The following is a 20746-nucleotide window of genomic DNA, read 5'->3' on the forward strand; positions in this document are numbered from 1 at the left end:
TCAGACAAAAAACAGAGCAGCGTGCACTGCAAACTGTGCCGAAAACACCTGCCATCAAAGACAGGCAGCACCACAAACCTGTTTCATCATTTGAAACAATATCACCCGTTAGAACACGCAGAAAGCAAGAAATACCAGTCCCAAACGAGTGCTGTTAGTGGACCCTCGACAAGCACCAGGCCAGTCCCCAGTGCGACTAACCAGCAGCAAACGATCGTATCAGCATTTTCCAGCACCGTGCCTCACGACAAAAAAACAAAAAGACACAAAGACATCACAAATGCAATTGCATATGGCATTGCAAAAGACATACTTCCCATTAGCACTGTTGAAAATGAGGGATTCAAGAAGCTTATTAGAGTCCATCAAATTCTTGAATGACATTCTGTTACACATGTATTCCTATCGCTCAAAAATACAAAACTGATCAAATTCAGGTTTGTGTGTTTACTTGTCTTAATACATGGGCCTATAGATACATGTCTGGAAAATGGTTGAAGCTATCGCAGTTTCCTTGATGTGATTATGTATGGTATGGATAGGAGTTCTCACTACCAAGTATGTGGGCATTTTTATGTTATATCTTTAGATACAGTAAGTCTACTACTGAAGGGTAATGCAGGTGTAAGACCCGTTATATTTGTTATAGGGCCACAGTAGTGGGAGCTCCTCAGTCCAACGCAGGACACAGGGCCAGAGGACAGTGTGCGAAATGAGAGAAGAAGAGATTTACTTCATTAATACATTCATATTCTCATACGCTACACCAGGAAGTGTGACATTGCTCTATAAGGCTGGCATGTAGACATGTTAGCATGGGGCATACAGGCCAGGAGAACCACAGTCAATCAATGCACACACACACACACACACAGAGTTACTCACTCATACACATACTCACAGAGAGAGAGAGAAAGACGTCTTGCTATGTGGTATAACAAGCCAGGGGTGAAGTAAAAAAATGAAAGTAAAAACTGAACTTCTTTCAGCATTCTATGTTAATCTCCCATAGCAGAGAGCTGCCAGTCAGATGGAGGGTCTGTCTGTGTGTTCTTACCCTCAGTATTGAAAAGTGTCCATTCTGTGTAAAGTCTCAACTGGTCCAGCATGAAAGAGAACATCTGGAGCCCCAGCACAGCTGCTGAGTGACAGACTTAGATCAGGTAAGAACACCTGTCACCTTATCAGAACACCAGACAGGTAATGCAGCACATACTATGAGCTTCGGTGAGGGGGAACCTTCTACAGCAGCAGACAGATACAACACTGTGGGCTTCATTTAGGGGGAACATTCTAGAACAGCAGCCAGGTAGACACTCTGTGGGTTTCAGTATTAAACAGTACTACAAACAGCAGAACAGCTGAATCTAACAAATAGCCAGACTGCATCTTTGTTACAGATGGTTTAATGTAACAAATTTAAGTTTAAATGTTAAAGATAATATAAGTTACAAAAGCAATTTGTTGAACTACAGACCTTTATATTCTTGATAAAGGTTGTTCCTCTGAGAACTACAAGAGTGTTCATGAGAAATTAATAATTATGTAGTTACAACAGAGTGACATGCTGAAACTGATAATTGGCTTTTTAAACATGATGTCAAACCATCATGTTCACTATATTAGTGATTCCCTACTGTCCTACAGTAGGGTCCTGTTCTTACACAAACAAATCCCAACATACTATGCATAATTTCCATGCCATTGTGTCTTCCAGAGATGAAGGGCGATGAGTACCCATGTTTAATTCTCCTGTTCCTCCAGACTTCTGTCTCCAGACCAGGTACAACACATCTTCACCTGCACTCTCACTGACTGCAGTACTGACATCTAAAGTGTGTGTCTGACACAGCAGCACATCTTCACCTGCACTCTCACTGCAATACTGACATCCAAAGCATGTGTCTGTCACAGAATGTGGGGTCTGTGCTGTTGGTCCAGCTGCAGTCTCAGTCTGTGTTGCTCTTTGCAGAGAGTTCCTGGGTTCTTGGTCCAGCTGATGCTGTCATTGCTGATGTTGCTGAAGATGTTGTTCTGCCCTCTTACCTCAAACCCAATGTCAGAGCTGAGGACATGGAGATCAGGTGACTCAGACCTGACTCCACAGACACATTTGGTGCAGCTTTACCAGGAGCGAGAGATTAGAAATGAGGAGCAGATCCCATCTTACAGAACAAGGACAGCACTGTTCCCAGAGGAGCTGAAGAAAGGCAACGCTTCACTAAGAGTGGCAGGAGTATGAGCCTCTGATGAAGGACAGTATAAATGTTTCATTCTCGCCTTCTCTCTTTGCTATTTCCATTGAACCTCTTGCAGCAGCAATACGACAGAACAGCCAAATCCAAGGAATTCAGGTAGCCAACACACAACATAAAATCAGTCTATATGCAGATGATCTACTACTCTACTTACAGAACCCATACGTATCACTTCAAGAAACCTTCAATATCATCAATAAATTCTCAAAAATTTCACATTACACTATAAACTGGAATAAATCAGTCGTATTACCCCTCTCAGAGGATGCCTGGGATTCTGGAGCTCAGGACTCTCCCCTCTGTCTTCACACTGGCAACATCAAGTACCTAGGGGTTAATATCTCCCCCAGGCTGTCAGAGCTCTTTAACCTCAATTATACTCCCCTCCTCAGAAAAATTGAAGACGACTACAAATGCTGGACCAAACTCCCTCTCACACTCATCGGAAGAATTGCCGCAGTCAAAATGAAAACCCTACCCCAGATTAACTACCTATTTTCTATGATCCCCACTACCCCTACAGATAAATGGTTTAAAACACTCAATTCATTAACAACACAATTTTACTGAAAAAACCAAAAACCCAGAATTTCACTCTCAACACTGCAAAATAAAAAATCATATGGCGGGCTTGAGGCACCAAACTTCCTTCACTACTTCCTCACAAATCAATGAGAGTACTTAGTCAAATGGATCCAAATACACAAATACAATTACCCCTGGCTGGAACTACAACAAAACCAATGTACAAACATCTCAATTGCAGACCTCCCCTTCCTCCCACAATCAATGAAAAAAATCTACTGTAAACTCATTACTATCTCTACAACTCTGACAGCCTGGTGGAAAACGAATCAAATCACTAAATCATCACTAGCACTAAATAAGTTCACCCCACTCTGGCACAACCCAGACTTCATGTTACAGAACAAACCTATTTACTTCTCCACATGGGCACAAAAGGGAATTACACACCTTCACCACCCGTTTGAGAATCATCAACTCATATCATTCAACACACTCATACAGAAATATGGGGTTGGGAGAGACCAATTCCTTCAATATCAACAACTTAGATTCAGAATTAAAGACAAAACCAGTTTAACCAACAACAACCCTCTCAATTAGTTCATGAACTCATGAAAATCAATAACTCTAAAAAATTAACCTCCAAACTACATATACTGATCTCCAACTCAAATAATATAATAACAATACCAACAACCAAGTGGGAAGCTGACCTAGCCCTCTCTCCCAACCCTGATTTCTGGGAACAAATCTGTAAGAATACCTTCTCCATGACCACTAACACAAACCTGCAGCTCATACAATATAAAGTCATTCACAGAACTCACATCACTCAAAGTAAAAAGTTAAAAATGGGACTAGCCAACACAGATATCTGTTCACAATGCACTTCAGGTAGCACAGACAACTATCTTCACGCCATCTGGCTCTGTCAACCAGTTCAGTCTTTCTGGATAACGGTTACTGAGACACTCTCCACCATCCTGAGCAACAGAATCCCACCATCCTCAACACTCTGTCTCCTTGGTGATATCTCCAAAGTTCACATCCCATCAAAACTCAGGAATCCGTTTCTCATTTCTCTAACTGTCGCTAAGAAAGTAGTCCTCCAAAACTGGAAATCAAGGAAATCCTGTCACATCACTCACTGGACTAATCTAATTTCAGAATACATTTCAATGGAAAAAAATAATGCTCACAAAAAGAACCAAATATCAGCCTTTGAAGACATTTGGTACCCATTTCTAACTTTTCTAAATTCAATCCAAACATAACTACAAGCCGTGTATATTACCAGACACATACCCCCCTGCTCCCCTTTGTCTGGCGCACCCCCCCCCCCCCCACCCCACCTCACCCCCTGACCCCTAACATTCTTACCCTCGGTTCACCCCCCCCCCCCCCCCTCTTTCTTTAATTTATTTACTTATTTTGCCACAGTTACCATCAGTTACCACAATTACACATACACATAGACACGTCACTTACACTCTTGCAGAATATATCTGACAACCTCTTTCAGCATCCCTAAACCGTAACCACCCAATGTGAATCATAGCTTACTTTATTCAATCTTGCCTCTTCATGTTCGTCAACTGTCTTGTCTAGTCCTGTCTTCCCAGTCCTGTGCTATTGTCCCGTCCTACTCGTCCCGTCTTACTCGTCACTTTGTTTTTTCTTGCGTTTTCTTTCTTTCACATTCTGTATGTTGTGCTATACACAATCCCCCCCTTTTATGGATAACCATAAGTATATTATTACGAATGCATTTCCTTATTAAAAATAAAGTCCTCCGAAGAGGGGGGGTGGTGGTGGGTATTAAAAAAAATAAAATAAAAATAAATAAATAAATGTTTCATTCAGTCTCTGCAGTGGTATGACGATGCTTCTGTTAAAGTGGAAGTAAGAGGTCAGTGCTCTTCTTGATTTTAAGGTTCTTTTATTGATATTAGAAGCACAGAACGTTGCACCAGCTCAGCATATGAACAATTACCAGCCAGATCGCTTACTCAAATCATCCCAAACTAATATGCTCTGTGTTCTACATGTAAATCTAAAGTAAAGAGGAGAGGCATTCTATTCTTACACCTCTATAGTTTAGAGCACCCTGAAAAACTGAAAAACACATTTTTTTAAGATTGCTTTTGGATGACCTCATCTTATTTTGGTTTTTATCTGCTTTTATTAATAATATGACCTTATTTGTTGTTATTTACCTTTATTATATCAGTACTCTACTCATTTTTGTTTTTAAAATAACTTATTTTTACTACGTCTGGTTTATTGTTATCCACTCTATCTTGTTTTACCATTATTTTAGTGCTTTGTTAAGCACTTGGGCTGCAAAATGTTGTATGAAAGATACTCTATAAATAAAATATATAATTATTACTACAATTACATTATTTTTATTATTATTTTCTCAATAATGCTTATGCATATATTTCTGCAGCATTAAGAGAAAGATCATTAAATGATTATAAATTATGTGCTGTAACCTCTGAGTCTTTGTCTCCGTAGGAACTGAGCCACTGGAGGGCCATGGAGGGACAGAGAGAATGGGGGATCGGCCTGCTGTGTGAATCTAAAGGCTGGGATCTTCAGCCTGAACTCATCTGGCTGGACAGTGAGGGACACAGTCTCCCTGCTGGACCTACAGAGACACACAGAGACAGTATGGACCTCCTAATCATGAAACAACACATCATCATACAAGACAGAGACACCAACAGGGTCACCTGTCGAGTTCAACTGCAGCAACGCAGCCTGGAGAAGGACACAGAGTTTCACATCACAGGTGAGTAACACTATACCACCCACTCTAAATAACCCCATTCACACAACATGCGTATACACTGTAGTAATAATGCCGTACTTACAGTGCATGACATGTGCTAATTTCCCATTGGGGGTATTTATGAGAGTGATCAACTAAATTCCTTATGCAAATGGCACCCCTGAATGTACCTCTGTGAAGCATCTCCCACGATAGATTGTGTAAGATAATGGTTAGTGAACAAGCAAAGACATGGCAGAGGAAAGAGAAGCTCCAACCAATAGAAACAACAGAGGAAGCAAACTAACAGATTCACACATTGCAGCAGCAAAACACATCTGCTGGCTGAGGGAGAATTTAGCAAAATATACTTCAGTATCATCAGAATCAGTATTTTATCATCTTGCAAATTAATGTTAAAACAGCTACTCAAATTCCTTTTAATACATTGCTGTATATGCAACAGAACAGAAACTTCTCTTTAAAAATAGCTGCCAGGTTTGTTACTGTGTATTCACCAGGTGCTGATATTAAGAAAATAATATTAATCTGAACCAGGTTAGTTACTGTGTATTCACCAGGTGCTGATATTAAGAAAATAATATTAATCTGAATCAGGTCAGTTACTCTGTATTCATCAAGTGTGGATATTATATAAATAATATTAATCTGAGCCATGCAGCCAGGTTAGTTACTCTGTTTTCACCAGGTGCTGATATATTACAATTAAAAGTAGGTGCAGCCACTGAAAGGCTCCCCATATTGCGTTTGTCTTCATTGGCAGTCTGTTTTACTGCATGGGTGCCATGGTCTTCTCTGCTGTTATGGCTGCTGTCAACACCAGCACTTCCTTTTTTAGAGGTAATTAGTGCAGTCAGCTCTTGGATTTGGGAAGAAACCTACAAACATACTTTCTCCAGCCTCCAAACCAGCATTTACCCATTTCTGTAGCCAACCACTACCAAGTGCAGCTGCTGTTATTTCAGCAACATTACAGCCAAGGAGGCCCAGGGCATTCATCAGAGAAACATTCACACCAAAAATGTAAGAACATACATGTAACTACAATAATATAAAAATGGAAATAAATGTTTACTTCATTAGAGCTCAGTCAATGTTAACGACATACATTACCCTCCATATTTATTCGTACTTATTAATAAGTGGGAACATAAAACATGAAATGAAAAAAATCTGTTTAAAAATGATGAACACTGTATATATCCTTAGAAACCAACTTACTTTATTTTAAGACTGGTTGTTATGTCCAAAGAATTACATTCTTATGGGGCTACAAATGTACAGCACAACATAAAAATATTTTCAAGTCTTTCTCCACCTGATTTAGGCTATAAATTTCAATTAAATCTCAGACTTTTTCCTCAGATTTCCTCAGACTTTTTGTACATATCTACAGATTTAAACAATAGATCTAAAAAGATATAAGTGCTCATTAAATATTCAGTATAAACTAAATTTAAACTGGACTCTGAAAATAAATATTTACTTAATATCTGTAATATGTAAATCTGTAATATGGAAATCTTTAATGTTAAATTTGATACATTCATTTTTCCTTAAATCGTGGCATGCAATTATAAACATTTATATCTAAATCTCAGTTTAAAATTTTTTGAAAGATATATGAATGAGCTCCGCCCACTAGTGATTGACAGCGGTGTGAGGCAGAGAATGGGTGAGGCGGAATGGAGGGGGGTTTGAGGGACTAGCGTTGCAGCTGAGACATGGCTGATGTTACCACGGCAATGAAGTGCAAAATGACAGATCTTTGTTATGCACAGACTGATTAGTTAAATGCAGACAGAGATAATTGTATCAGCGCTCAGTTTGCTACACCAAGAAACCTTCCAGAAACTAAGGACATACTGTAAAATGACAGCCTTCAGGAAGCACGGAATCATACCATTGAGTTATACTGGAGGTGAGGGTACGACTCGGAGCGTAGCTACAACAGCCCCCTCACCCAGACTGGGGTTACAGAGCAACTGTGTCAAAATCACACACAAAAAATGCTTTGGCTTGATAAATAGCACTTACTTCACTGAAGTATACTCTAATCTACCTAAGGGTGGATTGGTAGGTTTAGTGCTGTGTTGTGGCATATGGTTTTGCTTATGGTGTCTTCAAGAAGACTCTGGTATGAAGGTAGAATCGTGCCTTACATACGAAGAAGCGCAGAGTATGGTTTGCGCTTGTGAATGGCGATCTGTAAAAACAAGTCCCGCCCTCTTAGTTATTGTTGCTACCTCGGAAAAGCGAGCCAGGAGCTCACTGATATCGCATTGAAAACAATGGCGGTGTTCTGTCGATTTGTCCTACTTTGTCGAAATGTCCTACCGTAGCGTAGATCAATAGTTAATATCTATCGATCTTTGCTACCCTATCCAGAAATACTACCGCAAGTAGGTTGTGCAACCTTAGAAGGCAAATAAGGTCGGTAATTCTTTTTATGGTTCTAAGTTAATAACATTACTGTTTTCATTAATTCATCCAATAGCAATTTCGAAAATGCTGTCAAATACATTTTAATAATAGGCATAGCCTACTTACAATTTATCCATCACATAAACTGTATGTATTTCGACAGTCTAATTTACATGCTGTTATGTAAATCTGTATTCTAGTTTGTCTATCAACACTATTCTCTCCTCGCTATTGCGTACTGAGCAAGGCTAGACAGCACACAAATGAAAACTTCAGTAGACTGTCTTCCAGTGTTGCCTGAGTTTTTACTGAATTTTCTCTTCCTAAAACTAAAAAATAACACAAACAAGATACAGTATTACAAACCGTTTTCACATATGAACTCCGGACTAAGTGCGGAGAATCAGGTCCGCAACTTGGCCGGAATTGCCCTTTCACGCATGTAGCACACAACAGGAGATTGTCCGTGACAGATGCGTTCTCACCTGCAGGAAATACTCCGGTTTGGTTTAGGCGAGGGGCGGCGCCTGGGTAGAGAGTGCAGGAGGCAGGACCTGTATGCTGCAGAGATCGCAGTGGCTGTATTCGAAACCGCCTACTGCATACTGTGTACTGCGTGCTACACAAGTAGGCTATATACTGTATACTGCATGCTGTTTTCAGTGTAGTACCCAGTATGCGACCATTAATAATTACATTTGTAGTATGTTACATTGTCGCTTGAAATCATTGCGAGTTTAGAAACGTCCAGATTTCCTCGTGGTATTTTCCAGTTAGACGCCACTTGCATTCACACGAGTGAAAAGTATTGACGAGAAAGTATTCGCGAATTGAAGTATTTTCACTTTTTTTCTTTTCAACGTCTTACCTTTCGGTGGTACAGGTACATAATGTGGCACGGAGGAGGAGAAGGTGAACATAGCTATTATACTTTTAGGTAGTCTATAAAAAATCACACTTAGCCGTCCAAATGGTGCTACTGGTACACATAATTTATTATTAATTATACTTATTATATAATTATTATAACAATAAGGTAAGTTTTTGTTGTTCGCTATGTAATGCTAGGTCACCAGTTCACCTATCTCACTTTTCCTATCACTATTACTTAGCTACAGCTTAGCTAGCTTCTAACCAGATAATAAACTACTAACCAATGTTATTAATCATTGCAAGAGACAAGTTTTGGCAGTATAGCTATAGCTAACTATCTCTTTAATGATCATTGGATTCAAAATAGCATGTATTTGGACATCCGCAATGTCAACGAAACAGTGGAAAGCAGTGTACAGGCACGCGGAAAAGAGTAAGAGGCAGGTGTTTGTAACGTCATCAACACGCCCACTTGCTCGCTGTGGATTCTCCAGAACGTTACCTGCTGTGTTCACACGTGGGACCACTCCGACATGAGGCGGACTTTGTACTAGGGAGCTGGCAGAAAGAAGTCCGTCACATGTGACTGATCCGGACATTTGCTTTCTCACATACAGCTCCTCCGGCTAAGGGCTGGATACGGTCTGGCGTCCAGTGCATGTGTGAAAGGGGATACAGTTTGCATACATTTTCCCTATTACAAACATGTGTTCTTTGTACACCTTTCCAAATATGAAAAGTGCTTCTAAACAATAAACGAATTTAAACATCCCCCTGTATTAGCCTACACAGTTTTTCTTTTCACTTCAAACAGCATTCGTGTAGGTAAATATTCGTGGGTAGGTCTGTATTAACGTAAGTTTTATGTAACAGTAAATAAGATGAACAGATTAACTCAACTGGCTAGCAACATCGATGCCAACTCAATTTCTCCGTATAACATGCAACTTAACTTGCTTACCACAGGTTTCTTTATACAGTTAATAACGTTGTAGAGCCAGTAAGTTTTCATACTCACAGACATATTTACTCCAAGGTTCCTAACGATTGAAAAATACCGTGTCTACCTCGCACAGCTTTGAAAAAGAAAGGAACTAAACACAACTTGACTTTATGTGCAATACCAGAATCGACCAGTAAAGTAACCACTAATTGAAAAGGTCAGAACAAACACACTCTAATCAATATCAACGTAAAACTTCAATTAGCATATTTTGATATTCTAAACCTTATCAGAAAGTGCTGCCAACATAAACCTACAGGTAGCGTATTTCGCTAGTGTCATTAATAAGTAGACATGAAGCTTTGTTTTAAGCTTTATTCATCAATTTAGCATACAATATTTTGTTATTAGAGAATCAACAATCACAAGGCAAAAGCACATAAAAAAGAATTTTATAAAGACAAAAAAAAAAAAAAAAAACTCACAGTAAGTGGAGAATTTGTGTACATGTGATTGTGTTTGGGGGGTTGTCTGTCTGTATGTGTGTGTGTGAGAAGTAGCCTTCCGCCAAGTATGATGAATCGATGAGTTTCCCGCTAAACCCGAGGAACATGATGTAATTGTGATATGCGCATGCGAACTAACCGTTGGTAGAACCGCTTGGTAGGTAGGACAAATCGACAGAACACCTATCGACCACAGAGCTTACATTTGTCTTTGTTTTTTTGGCTTTGGGAAAGGAACAAAAACTACTCCTCCCTCCAATCGTTCAGGGTACCTAGTGTCTGTAGTACAGGTAGGCCTACCCCACGCACAGCGTTTCACCATCCTGTATTACTAAATTTTTAATTTTTATAAAGATTTTAAGTCAGCTCCTGCCATTTTGAAATGGGTTTCAATGCACTTGTCCGAGTTGCTTCAACTTGCTTGACCGAGGGCACAGCGCTTAGTAAGGGTTACTATGGTATGATTGGACAATTTCTATTTTAGGGAGGGGCTTAGCGATAGGTCAATTGTAATTCGCAATTGCGAAACCGCAATTTGGACTCGGCAAACTGCAAAATCATCATACACATAATTTAAGACAACGGTTGTGCTATGATTTCGGCTATATTTACATGTAAAATGATCACTCAGAGAGAAAGTTAGAAGCGACAGCCTCTCGTTCACGGGGCAGTAGGCTACTGGCGACTCTCTTTGATGGAAAGTGGAAAAGTCGCGAAAGGGGTTAGAAAAGTCGCTAAATCTAATGACAAAGTAGCTAAGTTAGCAACAGTGTGTGAAATAACAAGCCTTTGGCCAAACTGTCTCCCTGTCGTTCAGGTAAAGGAAGCTGTCAACCAAGGTTCAAGGATGTCGCGTGTGGGTGTGATCGCGTTGAAAGTGACCAATCATAAGAGGGCCAGTGCCTCTCTTGGCTTCCGCCCCCAAATTGTCAAAACTCAGGTCGATTCGCGCGAGTAGAACTCAGCTTCGAGAGCAGAGTAAGCACGTATGCCGTCCAGCCCTGCTCGCCAAGCAAAAACTCTTTGGCGCGTGGTGGCTGCTTTGTGCGCGAGAATGTTTTCTGCGCTAGCGACTTTTGACATAAATCTGACGCCATATATCTACATTTTTGGAGAAATTCACAAAAGCTAAAATTCTAAATAATTTACACTTGATGCTACCTACTCATAGATCGGAGCCTGCATGTCCCAGAGGAATTTGGGGCTATTAGAAGGTTAATGTTTTGGCATAGAGCTGATTAGATCTGCCCCCAGTAACTGAATTTAATTGCAATAAGTAACCATTATCATGTTCAATTTTCACGTTTATAACAAACCAAATTTCATGAAAATCGGTTCAAAATTAAGCGAGTTACAGTTGATTTAGTAGAGAAGTCTGCATCTCTCAATACAGATTGTACTTGTTTACTAGTGGATCTTGACCACTCCAATATGGCGACCACGCAGACGCACGTCAAATCACAAACGCGGTATCTCGGTTTCGATATCTATGATCAATTGCATACACTGCCACTTACTGGATGCTTGTGTTAGAACAGCCACAGCTCACGGTTTCTTGAAAGCAATTTGTATGTTGCAAATCCTGAGTCGCGCTTCTTTCGTTTTTGGCGCACAGACTTGCGAGAGAAAGCGGACAAAAATCACGCGATAAGATTACCCTCCTGACTCTCAGACCAGAAGTTACAAACGGTACAGTTTTGTGAGTATGAAATTACGATTGTTTTTGAACTTTGAAATTTGTTTTTTGCAGTTTTGCAGATCGGAAATTACAACTGCAAAGTCCAAATGCGGTTTCGCAAGTTGTGAATTACAATTGTGATTAGAGTTTCGCTTTTACTGTTCGCCATTCACAAGCGCAAATCATACTCTGCCCTTCTTCGTACATAAGTCACGATTCTACCTTCATACTCTGGTTCCAGTCCCACTCTGATCATTTCCACTTTATCCACTTTTTGATTGGAGTGGCTGAACCTCACTTCATTTCACTGTAAACAGTAACAACTCTTCAAAAGCTGACGTACAAACCTTTGCCTTTTGACTTTATTTCTCTTATTAAAGAAATACACCAATGTAACATACTAATGAAGAGAAAATTCATTCTGAAAATTAATGAGCTCTACTAATAATTATCAGATTAGCAATATTAACAGATTCTCCACGTTTGCATTCACTCTGCCTCTTACAGATTAATGAACAATATTACTAAATGAACAGTATCAATGAGTAAACATTATTAATGAATACCATATTAATGAGCAGTTCTCTCTGTTCCAGCTGAGATGAGAAGTATTGATGAAGGATCAGTATTAATGAATGAAGAATGTTAATAAATACTATATTAATCAGCAGTTCTCTTTGTTCCAGCTAAGATGTTCCCTCTTGCTCCCTGGAAGGTGGCCTTATTTGTGCTTTTTTCCTCTGGCTGCTCTTGCTGTCATTGGATCTGCTATTTATTACTGCTTCAGAAAACTGCGCAGAGAACAGCACAGAAAGGAAGGTAATTCATTTATTGATACATCTCTGCATCACAGAAGTGAACGGGCTGTACTAACTCTTTCCATCACGGCAGATATATCAAGATATATCAACATATAACCCTTTACATTACAGGAGGAGACAGCTCTAATCACTGATCTGCAGTCAGTAAAATGGCTGCTCTACTCCATAACTCTTTGCATTATAGAAGACAGCTCAAAGCATTTATCTGTGGTCATACATGCAGATCTATTCATATATTGACACTATGACACTCTTTTCCAGCAGACATCCAGAAGATATAGAAATCATTTGATGCAAAGCAATGATCTTAGTGTTTTCTAATACTTCTCATTTCCCTGGAAACTTTAGTTTCATGAAGACATTTTATAAACATTTTAATTATTCTCTTCCCAGTGAGTTAATTCTGCTTTCTTTTATCTGCAGATGAGCTTGGCCAACTAATGCGTAAGTAGTGTGTTTGTGTCTGTTTGAATGAATGCACATTGAATATACTTCAGAACAGCAGCAGATATAATGAATGGATTTTAATTGAAAGATGGCCATTGCAGTCACAGAAGTGTCCAGGGCCGTGGGAAGTAGAGGTGCTGCGGGTGTTGGAAAAGGCAGACATCACAGAACTCTCTGCCAGATGCAAAAAAATAAACGTATTTAAACATTTTAAATTTCTCTGTTGTTCTTACCTAAGAATTTAATGCTTGAGGATGTTTTGAGAAATAATTAGCAATACTGAATAATTATTAATTATCAAAATGGTCAACGGACGTCACGTAGCGTAGTCATCTAGCTAGTAATGTTGCATCATTCAAGGTAGCTAGCTATCACAATTAGTGGCGGCGGGGGAGGTGGAAACAGGGGAAGCCCGAACACTACCTTTAAATCTATCATTACTTTCAAACTGTTCCCCTTTATCCTCCTTGATTAACAATAAAACAAATAATTCACAGAATATTCGACACCAATCGCGTAATTAGAATAAATGTTTATGATCGCGAAACTGCGCAGATTGTCTGTAGTTTGTGTGCTTGCGAAAGCTACAACGTGAGATTGTTTAATTAACAAGGATGGCATTTATCGATTTAAATTACGTTAAATGCTCATGACATATCACAGCTTTTGTGAGGTCTGTGTTCTAAACGTTATTGTTCATTGCACTCAACCTAACGTAAAAGTTTATTCTCAATAATTTAAATCGATCTAACTAAATTTAATTCCGTTTTGTAATTTGAATTTTGTAACACAAGAAAGCTATAATGTGAAACATTTAAGAGAAAGCTTTGGGATTATTGCCACTTATTTATTCGAATTGCCATCCTTGTTAATTAAACTTTAAAAATGTTTTATTGTTACTGTTTCTCTGTAGTTGGTCACTATAAACAGGATTCAGTTTGCACTGAATATGTTTATATGGAAGGATTCAGATTCTGTAACAATTGTTTGTGTCAGGAGTTTAGAGTGATTTGGTGTCATTTTGATGATTTTAATGTCAGACATATTTTTGCAAGTGTTTCTACTGGATTATAGAGCATAAGTTTTTAATACTTGTGAGTAACTTTTTTGTAACTGAAAGGGAATTTTGTGTTAATGTAACACACTGTGATAAGAAATGCAATTATTATTGACTGGTTGTCACTGAATTCTCCAAGTTTATAGAATCATTTTTTAAATTATTTATTTATTTATTTTTTATATTTTAGTAATGAATTTCTGCCCATAATCGCTTATTTTCCTTTCAATTTTCCAATACTCAGAATATGACTAAATTATAAGTGAACAAAATTCTTTTTTTTCTAGAGATTGATTACCAAGGATTACTGGATTACCAAGATTATAATCTTATTTTGCACAACACTGTTTCTCATATTTTCTGTCCTCAGATGAATCCATTATAAGAGTCCAACAGAAACTGAAAAATGACCTGAAGAAGAAGTTTGAATGCACATCTGAAGATCTAGCAAATCAGGGCCACCCAGCCCTCCTCAATGAGATGGATACAGAGCTCTACAGAGGGGGGAAGTGGGGGGTTGGCATCCCAGAGACAAACCACACAGGAGACTGCAGTCCTCTGCAAGGACATCTTTAAACCTTTACCTGGCCAAAGCAAAGCTATTAGAACTGTGCTGACAAATGGGATCTCCGGCATTGGAAAAACTGTCTCTGTGCAGAAGTTCATTCTCAACTGGGCAGAAGGAAAAGCCAATCAGGACGTTAGTTTTATCTTCCCTCTTCCTATTTGAGGTCTGAATTTGAAAAAGGGGAGAAAATTCAGTCTGATGCAACTTCTCCAGCACTACTTCCCAGAACTGAAAGAGATTCAAAGTGTTGAACGTGATGAAGTCAAAGTTTTGTTCATCCTTGATGGTCTGGATGAGTGTTGCCTTCCTCTTGATTTCCAGAACAGTGAGATCTTGGGTGATGTAACAAAATCAACATCAGTGGATGTCTTGCTGGTAAACCTCATTAAGGGAAATTTGCTTCCGTCTGGTCTCCTCTGGGTCACCACCCAACCAGCAGCAGCCAGTCAGATCCCTCCTGTGTGTGTCCACCGGGTGACAGAGTTACGAGGATTCAATGACTCACAGAAGGAGGAGTACTTCAGGAAGAGAATCAGTGATCAGAACCTGGCCTGCAGCATTATCTCACACATGAAGTCATCCAGGAGTCTCTACGTCATGTGTCACATTCCAGTCTTCTGCTGGATTTCTGCTACTGTGCTGGAGAAACTGATGGGTGGAACTGACAATGGAGAAATCCCCAAAACTCTGACTGGAATGTACACACACTTCCTGCTCATTCTGACCAATGTGAAGAATCTGAAGTATCATGGCACCAATGAGTCAAATCCAAAGGAGATGTCAATATCAGACTCAGAAATCATCCTTAAACTGGCACGGATCGCTTTTCTGCAGCTGGAAAAGGGAAATCTGATATTCTATAAAACGGACCTGAGAGAATGTGGCATTGATGTCAGCAAAGCGTCAGCCTACTCTGGCGTGTGCACAGAAATCTTTAAAGAGGAGTCAGGGTTGCATCAGGAGAAAGTCTACTGCTTTGTGCATCAGAGCATTCAGTAGGTTCTGGCTGCCTTGTTTGTGTTTCATTCATGCGTAAATGAGAAGAGAAATGTACTCAGATCTGTCAAATCAAAACCTCAAGGTGACAGAATGCAGCTGTCTGAGTTACACAGATGTGCAGTGGATCAGGCATTACAGAGCAGGAATGGACATCTAGACCTTTTCCTCCGATTCCTTGTGGGCCTCTCATTGGACTCCAATCAGAGCCTTCTGCAAGGCCTTCTGACACAGACACAGACTAGTGCCTCCCTGTGAAGGAAGCAGTGAGTGTTTTGAACGTTCGGGTTTTGCGCACTGACCCTACTGATGAAACCCTTGGCACTACCTATCATGGCAGCAACCCCATCAGTGCAGATACTGATACAGTTCTTCCAACTTAATCCCCCCCGTTCAAGATACTCAGTTGTCACACGATAAATCTCCTCTCCGGTTGTTTTGGTGGGCATTGGTTTACAAAAAAAAATTCTCTTTGATATGGTCCCCATCTACGAATCGAACATTTGCCAAAAGCTGAGCATGCCCACTGACATCTGTTGATTCGTCAACTTCTAAGGAAAATTTCCCACTAGATCTGATTTTTTCCAAAACCATGTCTTCAGTATCTGCAGACATGTCATTGATTCGCCTTCCAATTGTACAGTCCGAAAGCGGAACCTTTGCAATTTCTTTTGCTGATTGTGGGCCTAGCATTTTGTTGACAATTGCTGTGCATGCCGGCAATATGACCATGTCGGCAGTCGTGTGTGGCTTCTTAACCTTAGCTACTGTCCTGGCCATTAGATAGCTAGCCTCCAGCAAGGGCGTAGGTTTGCATATGGACGGTAGGGACATGTCCCTATCAATATTTTTGGAGGACAGAATTGTCCCTACCAATATTTGAGCGAACTTGTTCGCATTATCTTTGGAGTGAAGTCATATTAGATAATTCCGATGTGCCCTCGGTTGTTGTGTCCCTACCAATGTTGAAACCAAACCTTGGCCTCCAGTGCTTTCTCTGACACTTTTGCACACTTCATCATCACTTGCTCTTGTCGGTTGTGTTGACTTTTCAAACGAATAAAATACTTTGCACCCTTGCTGGCAACTGACGGATGATTTGTTGTCAGGTGTCTTTTAAGTTTGCTGGGAACCGTTGCTTGGTTTGACAATTTCATACCACATACCAGGCACATAGGGAGAGGGCATGATGGATTCCCAGCAAAGATGAAACCATATGACAAGTAGCTGTCATTGTACTGTCTTTTCTTTGTCTTGCTTCTGGCCTCTACTACCCTCGCTGCTGAGCTACCACTGGATGATGAAGTTGATGGCTCAGATTCAGAGTTATCCGATTCTGGAGCCTTTCATTTCATAACCCGTTCCATGCTAGTTTGTGTGCTTCATGCAACACTCTGGTAATGCATCCTACGATAATGAGGGAAAAAAAACACTGTGGAAGGCTATTTACACAGACATACACTGACCCCGGTGTTGACGTTGTGACATGGGGAAAGGAGCATGTGAGACAAATTTTGATGATGTATGAGGTGGTTGTGTATAGTTGTGTAACTATCAATTTTTGGAATTTTAGTTCATTTTATTATGTCAGCAATGTCAGAATATTTTTTTTGACGGCACCCCTGAGGAAGCCAGACGGCACCCCAGTTGAGAAAGGCTGCATTAGCTAATCTCTTCTGAACGAGGCTGACAGTATCCCTGTGCTCGCTAGACTCCTCTGCCCTGACCTCACTCTGGATGGCCTTACTACTCTCCTTACCAAACGCTGGAAATTTAGCAAGGCATATGTAGCTAGTAGGTGCCATACCCTACTTCAGTCTGCTAGCTAGCTATGTTTGATTTTTAATAAACATAGGCTATATTTGATTTCAGTTGTCGAGTGTGGTCTTACACCTTCCTCTCTTGATCTGCTTTAGAGTCCACTAATGTAGCCTCTCTCTGCTGCCTGTTCTCTCCATCTTCACTTCTGAGAGACCCCAACAGTAAAGTTTGCTAATATCATGTAGCAGCTAACTGCTCACGTATGCAGCTAGTTAACTAGCTAACTACCTATCTAACTAGTTACCTAGCTAGCTACCAAACCTTGACATTGGGCAAATGGCCCAACAAATATTAGGCTACGCTAGCTAGCTAGGTAAATCTATGCCCTGCCCTCAAGGGAATCCTAAATGTTTCCTCTCTCTTTTCAGATGTCTCATTCTGTGTAAGCCAGATATTAAATTTTAATGTTTTCTGTTTCCGGCTGCCTCTTTCTTCTTCGGTTCTGGGTGCCAGAGCTTTTTTTGTTCTCCATTTTCCTCCTATGGTGTTGGGGGGGGGGGGGGGGGGGGGGAGGGGCTGTTGGACTGAGGAGCTCTGACTACTAGTAACTTGCTGGTAGTTCAACTACATTCATATTTGCATAGTGATTCAAGTAGTTAAATTACTTTTTTCCCCATTTTTTGTGTAGTTAACAATTGAAACTACAAACAATTTTGGATCATAAAAAGCTGGCATTCCTTTCACTTACCCATGAATAGTGTTTTTTTTTTTTTTGGTTTATGTATGACCTGTGAACAAGTGGGGACTTTTGCAATAAACTCAACTGAGTGGCATTTTTTGCTGGGATGTGACTTTTTTGTATTATATTTTGTTATAATTTCATATCACATGTACATTGTCAATTTGATAATTTTTTCACAAAGCAGTTTGAACTACTTTTTCTAAGCAGCCTTAGTTAACCAAACTAGATTTCTCCCTAGAGTAACTTTGCTGTAGTTCAGCTTTGTACAGTGTGAAGTAATTGGTAGCTTGCAAAACTGTGTTTTCAAAGTAGATTCCCCAACACTGGCATCTATCAACCAGATTTGGGTTTAAAAAATGTATATGATTATTATACATACCATATCAGCCTCTGGAGACGCCTGGTGGACAAGGAACTTTGAGAGTGCTCCCTCTCCCTGTGTCATGCGCAGCCTCTCGCTCCTCCTATGATTTTCTTCCGATGCGTGCTGTTTGATGTCACAAATTCCGCCGCGACTAACAGAGAAACCCCGGTGGCAGACGGTGCAGTTGGCCTTGTACACATTCTCTCTCACACATTCCAGCCATTCGTAGTCATTTTCCCATTCCCTTCTGTATTTTTGTAATCTTTTGTTTTGATTGCCAGCGGACTATGCTCGGAGGTTGCCATTTTTTAAATCTCGCGCCGCAACACTGACAGCGCATCTCATTGGTCGTGACCGATTTTCATCAAAAAGGACTTCCTGAGCCTGCCGAACGTTATGCAAGCGTTACAATGGTTGTATTTTAAACGTATTCATTTAACTTTTCTTTAGGCTATCACAAGTCGACTGCGAGCAGGACCATCTGTAGAGTGTCAGAGGATATTGCAATGCTGAAGGATAACCTAGAGAGGAGACAACTCCTGAATTCTACATGGCAGATGGTTTTCCTGGTGTGCTTGGAGCAATTGACACCCATATCCGAATGTAAGACCCTGGAGGAGACCACGGAGAGCTGTTTCATACCAGAAAAGGCTTTTGCTCTGTCAATCTACAAGTGATGCCTGCGTGTGTTAGTGGACTACATTAGCTACTAACGGTCTCTTTAAAAATTCAAACTACGGGGGAGAGGAGGTAAGATATTTTCCAGCTGCTCTGAGAAACTGACTAATTTATTAAATTACAGCACAGTTTAGTATAATTACCACTAAATGGTGAGTAAAATATTGTCCTTAGTTTAATGAGTGTGTTTTTTAATCTGCTGAAATCCATTGAAATGCCGTCAACTCAAGCGAAAACCTATACAGGGAGAAATGCGTGCAGCAAAATCCCGGTCTTTTCGTAGGATGGTAACATTACGCTTGTGCTAATGATAATAACCCCTTTAATGTTGCACTCCTCCGGGCCATGATTGCCACAGTCTAACAAGGGGTAGAAGATGCGTCAGAACCCCTGCAACAGAGGGTTGACACTCATGACAGCTCCATCGGAGAATTATCTAACTGCAGCAACCGCCCAACTGAACTAGAGCCCATTATAATCTATCTGAAAACTCAGGGGACTCTTTCAGATGCTCAGTGTGAAGATCTCGAGGCCGGGAACGCTGAGGAGGAACAACATTCACCTTGTGGGAGTCCCAGGGGGTGTGGAGGGCTCCCACCCAACCAATTTTGTTGCCCAGGAATCTCAGGACTTATTACAACTTGACGAAAGACCTTTGCTAGACCAACCACATCACTCCCTCCGCAACAAGCCCAAATCCTGGGTCTCAGTTACAAGGGTAAGAAGCTCTCCATCAGCTGCCATCGTTGGGAAGTGGGCTGCTTTTGGGACCATGAAGCGCTTTCTCCACTCCTGTCCGGGAGTCATGTTTGGACTTCTTTACCCTGCATTACTGAGCATTACCCTGCCCAGCGGAACCACGCACGAATTTGAGGACCCTGCCACTGTAGAGGACTTTTTTTTTAAAAAAATATTGAAACAGCAGTCACTTCAGGTAATGATAAGTAGTAGGAGTAGTTTCTGGCATGAATAGCTTGTTACCTTACTCCACAAATAGCTGGCTGGCTAGCTAGCGCAGGTTAGTTCTGATTAACGAATGTTAGCCACTATCTTAACTATACGGACCGCTCTGACATTAGCTTATTTGATACATAATTTAGATCAGTCCATAATATTCTTCTGTTGTGTTAAAGACAGCATAGCGTAATTCTTGGTTGATATCGTTGATATCATTTATACCGTGTTCACTTTTCATAAGTCTTGTGCCACTCTCACGCAGCATTTAGTTAGAAGGGTTAATACCAGTGTTGACATTGAGGGTTTTGGATTGTTTTGTATTAGTGAGGGTCTCTTGTTTGGGGAGAT

Source organism: Megalops cyprinoides, chromosome 6 (genome assembly GCF_013368585.1).
Source record: "Megalops cyprinoides isolate fMegCyp1 chromosome 6, fMegCyp1.pri, whole genome shotgun sequence".
NCBI classification, from domain to species: domain Eukaryota; kingdom Metazoa; phylum Chordata; class Actinopteri; order Elopiformes; family Megalopidae; genus Megalops; species Megalops cyprinoides.